Here is a 5,642-nt window from a genome sequence, read left to right on the forward strand (position 1 = left end):
TTTTAGACTTGTTGCCACATCACAGCCATTCTTGGGCATATGCTAATCACTCCTCGGACCAGCATAGTTGATCAGGCTATGCCATTCCCAAGACTGACCATACATCCCCAAGCTTACCTGTGATATCCAACAATCATTACTTTTGTTTTGTTCTAGAATGATGATGACCTTAGTATGTATGCATGCATGTATACTTTTAACAAGAAGCTATTTATTTCTAAAAGTATAGTTGTTTTGAAAACTTTAAATCAGAGACCTTAGTCCCAATACATTTATAGTTTGTATATCTTATGTGGTTTGATATATTTAGTTCACTATAAACAATGCTCTGATACCAATCTATCACACCTCCAAACCAAGGATGGCAGAAACGTCCGGGGGTGGAGGACTTCATGTACAGTATCACAACAACGTGTATAATAGTGCTCAAAGTAAATACAACCATCATAAATATAATTGAAAAGGTTACACCAAAGTATATGTTTACATGTTTCAAAATCAATTACATTATGATGACAAAAGTAAATTGTTGACGGTTTAACGTCCCATCCTCAAAGCCCTGAAGTTTTCCTGTTTCATTGATTTCCTGAGAATACAAGTAGTTTTGAAAAAGTGTCAACAATTAAGTTGGTGAGTTCATAAGAGTTTTGTTTGAAGTAGAAAAACGTTTCCTTGTAAAATCGATAGAGTTTGATTTCCAGAAAATCAAATATTTTCTTAGTTAGGTGTGAACAGAATATTCCTATATGATGTATTAATGACCCTAGAATGACCCGTAGCATTCTCCTATAATCGTCCAGCGTATATAAGTTTTATAAGGTTTAAATTAGATAAAACGTTGAATATAGTGGGTCTGCCCTAGGTCCACAACCCAACGACGAACAGGAGATGAGGCGGGCCCCACCAATTCTAAGCTAATCGAGACTAAATTCTTATATGACTCAAACATATACGCTCAGCGATTATAGTTGAAGTCTAACAAATCTAGATGAAATATAATTTTAATATCATAATAACTATCTTAAGTGAACCCGGTACTTTGTACTGGTACCCCCTTTTTGGATAAAGACCCAGCACTTTGTATATGTATCCCTTTTTGTATAAAAACCCGGTACTTTGTATTTGTACCCCTTTTTGTGTATAAACCCGACACTTTGTATTTGTACCCCTTTTGTATAAAAACCGACACTTTGTATTTGTACCCCTTTTTGTATATAAACCCGACACTTTGTATTTGTACCACCTTTTGTATAAAAACCCAGTACTTTGTATTTGTACCCCCTTTTGTATATAAACCCGGCACTTTGTATCTGTACCCTTTCTTTTTGTATGAGTGTATTATGTAAATGATCATAAACTATACCTATTATAGTTTATTAAAATGTTTGAAATGTATATGTACCCTAACTATACCTATTATAGTTTATTAAAATGTTTGAAATGTATATGTACCCTAACTATACCTATTATAGTTTATTAAAATGTTTGAAATGTATATGTACCCTAACTATACCTATTATAGTTTAGTATGTTTCTTTGTGGTGTTTAAGAATCCCATTCTATGTAAGTCAAATGTATAGTACAATATAGTTATGTTTATCTTGATTTATTTGGTACTAATGGTTATGATGGAGGATTCTTATAAATTCAGTAAGTAATTTTCTATTATATAAATATATCATAACAAGAAATACATGTAATATATGAAGTCATCAAAGACTTAACACTTTGCTCAACATGTTACAAAGTGTTTTGATAGTTTGAAGCTGTTAACTAATTCTTAACCTTTCTGCACTGTTTTAGAAAAATCATACGAGGTCGAAAACTAGATCCGTAAATTCTGAGAGTTCCTAAAATGAGTCTAGCTAACTCATAATTTTTATCATGGATTTTGGAAGCCTTTAACTTGTATTAATATACTCATATTCACAGACTGGTCCGGATTTGTGTTTGAAAAGACAGGCTGTTTTGTAAAAATCACCATAAATTGTAGAAAAATCGTGTGGAGATGTGCAAGTAGTCATTTTAAAGCTAAGAAGTGGAACTACTTTCACCTAAAACAGTTTTGAAAACTAAAATGTTTAAGTTGTCCAAAACAGTCCGTGAATGGAGTTGAACTTTTCTGATGAAGGCTGTTAGAAAAGTTTAGTTATGTTCTTGGTGTTTTAACTTGTATTCCCCCCCCCCCCTAAAAACTTGAGAAAACAGGAAAATGTAGGGGTATGAACTCACCTTATGTGATTTCAGTAGATAAGTGTTGAAGAATGGAAGTGTTTAACTCAAGAACACTTGGAGATGCCTTGAAGATTTTCGAGAATCTAACATCATAGTTATGGAGTTTGTGTAAGCAATCAATGATTTGAGTAGAATGAAATGCAATAATCACAAGGAGGATGAATTATACTTACCAAGAGTGGAAGAACACTTGATAATCAGCCTTGAATCTCGAATTTGGTGGAGAAAGTTTGAGAGAAAAGTGGAGTTGGATCCTTGGTGAAATGAGGGCAAATAAGAGAAGTAAGGAGAGAGGATGAATGTCTAGCTCTCAAAAACATGGGAAAGGGTGTTAATTGAGTGGAAAGGACATTGATGTGACCTAGGTAAGGTAGGGAGGTGTGGCTGGTCATAGAGTGGGTGTGAGAGTGGTTGCTTGTGTCATAAGGTAAATCAAAGTCAACACTCCACATCTTTGTACTTTACCCACTAGCTTTTATTATTTAAATAAAGATTTTTATGAAAATATGATTAAATTGTGAATATTTATGGTTCATTATGTTAAAATATGATTTTGGGTGAAAGTCCCACGTTAAAATAATTAAAAACGGGCCTTAAACGCAAAACTAGTCGAAAACCGGGAGAAAAAGAGTTCCCAGCGAGACCTCTCGGTCCTAGGCCGAGGTTCGTTCCCTAGGCTGAGATTCGGTCCTTGCTGATGCCGAGCAGGAAGCGAAAGGAGCGAAACAGAGGGAAGCGAAGGGAGGGCTCGGGTTCGCATGCCAGGCTCGGTCCGAAGGTAAGAGGCGAAGATGGTCAGACCGAAATGAGCCGAATGAACAGTGGCTTCGGGTTCGGTCCCCCCCCCCCCCCTCCCCTCGTGCGAGGTTCGGCCCTGAGAGGACCTCTCGGGTTCGGGTCTTCTTGGTTTCGGTCCCTAAGAGGACTTTCGGGTCCTAAGATGGGTTTCGGCTCCTTAAGTCCGTTTTTCGCTTAGACTTTTGTTTTGGGCTGTTTTCGCCACATTCGAGGGTCTGGGTGCCCCGAATGATTATAGAAAGTTGAGAGAGATTTCGAGAGAGATTTGGCATACTTAGAGAGATTTGGGAGAGATTTGACATTCTTGGAGAGATTTCTCATACAAAGAGATATTTGGGAGAGATTTCTCATACTTAGAGAGATTTAGGAGAGATTTGACATTCTTGGAGAGATTTATCATACAAAGAGATATTTGGGAGAGATTTCACATACTTAGAGAGATTTGGGAAAGATTCTCGACAAGAAAAGATAGAGTGAAAACGATTGAAAGAGGTTTCATTTGTGACCTTTTTGAGTGTCTGGCTTCGCAATGCACGGTCCATAAACCCCGTTAAGCCTTGTTTAAGGATCTTACACACTCCCGATGAGTATGCAATATTGTTTTATCGGTTTGGCTCGTCACTTACCATAGATTTGGGTTAAGGAGATCTAGATGTACGTACTTTTCGATTTATGATCTCTCCTTAGAATAGCGAGTTGTTTAATAATTACACAACGTAAACCCTAGTACACAAGGGTTAGTTGAGTTGACCGGTTTGACTTGTTGACTTAAGTTGACTTTGACTTGACCGGAAATTGACGGTTGTCACACTAAAGAAGGAGTACGCCCAACATACTCTAAAGTTACGCCTAACATAACTCGACTTTTCAGCCCCTATAAGTAGTGATTGAAGCTAGCCGTATTATTGTTTACAAAATTCACTCTTCTGGCCCTCTAGTTTACTTTTTGCTACTAAATACCCCCAAGCCTAATATATCATCCTAGCATCATAAGCAAGTCCCGGAGAGCCCGAAGATCCCGAGAAAAAGAATTTTCGATCCAAAACTCTGCCCGCGTGAAGTCCAGTTTTTGGGAAAAACATCCTGGTTTTATCGGAAATGATCGTTTTAAAAAATGAAGTGCTGCCCGATTATCGTTAAATCTAGTGAGTGTATAGTCACTTTCATCTTACATATAGATATGGAGTATTTTATATAAAATACGTGCTATGTGTATATATATTGTTTGTTTATTTGAGATGGATGTTGAATGAATATTTTATACATGTTTTAAATGATTTAAATTGTATATGTATTTTATATCTACGAATATGTTGGGTAGAACATGAGCAGATAAATAATGAGGAACGAAAGATGATATAGATGAATATTGGCAGTTGCGCCATAACCCTTAGGTGTTTTTTATTTAAGTGTTCACAAGTTGTAATCTAAATATCCTGGCAGCTGCGCCTAATAGATAATTTTCGCAGCTGTGCCTAATAGATACAACATAATCCTGGCAGTTGCGCCTAAAGGATAATATCGACAGTTGCGCCTAATAGAGAACATCATAATCCCGATAGTTGCGCCTAGATGATAATATTGGCAGCCGCGCCTAAAAGATAACATTGGCAGTTGCGCCTAATAGTTGATATTGGCAGTTGTGCCTGGTTGAGAAAAACACAATCTTGGCAGCTGCGCCTAAAGGATAATATTGACAGATGTGCCTAATAGAGAACGTTGGCAGCTATGTTATTGGCAACGATGGACTTTGTGCCTATACCTTAGGACAATCCTTTGGAATGAATGAGTGAATGATAGAGGATTCTTAGGGTGGAACCTTAAGAAACTGCAGAAGTATCCCTTAAGCAGTGTTGTTAACCCGATGATGATCCTTAAGCTAGGTCTATGTTTAGGGAAATAAAGTGAGGATAACGGGAACGTGTAATCAGGGTTATTGTTGATTGATGAAATTAATAAATTTATTGTTCGTTGATGAAATTAATAAATTTATTGTTAGTTGATGAAAATCAATAAATTTATTTATAGTGGGCTGATAACCCAATATGCTCACCAGACTCCCAAGCCTGACCCACTCAGCTTTTTATATTACAAGTAGCATACCCAGAGCATAGTTGGATGATGATGAGGGATTTTTAGATTATAGCCCAGTAGTTGTAAATAATTGTTGTAAGGCTTATAATGTACTGTTTATGCTTTTGGTTTGTATCGGAACATGACATCCCGAGGTTTTGTTATATAATGAAAATTTATTTCTTTAAGAAATACTTCGACAAATTTTTATTATATTTTGTTTTGAGAACAAATTCCACAACATCTTTTGGAAGATTACTCTGATTTTATTTTAAAAGCATAAACTAAATCGGTATTTTCTGGTCGAGAAAAATAGGGATGTCACACTTGGTTTGAATCTCATTCTTTATTTTCAGTCACCAACAAAAATTGAAAATCAAAACCTGTATTGACTTGACGCTTGTTTGTGGAAGGGGCAAAACACTTAACGTGCATCAAAGATGAATAAAAGTGCATATTTAACTAGTTTTTTATTTTGTTCGTTGATAATCTTTCTTGGAAACCATTTGGAATCGTTTGTTCCTAAACCTTGATTT

The sequence above is a fragment of the Lactuca saligna genome, chromosome 2, assembly GCF_052625555.1.
Source record: "Lactuca saligna cultivar CGN05327 chromosome 2, ASM5262555v1, whole genome shotgun sequence".
NCBI lineage: Eukaryota > Viridiplantae > Streptophyta > Magnoliopsida > Asterales > Asteraceae > Lactuca > Lactuca saligna.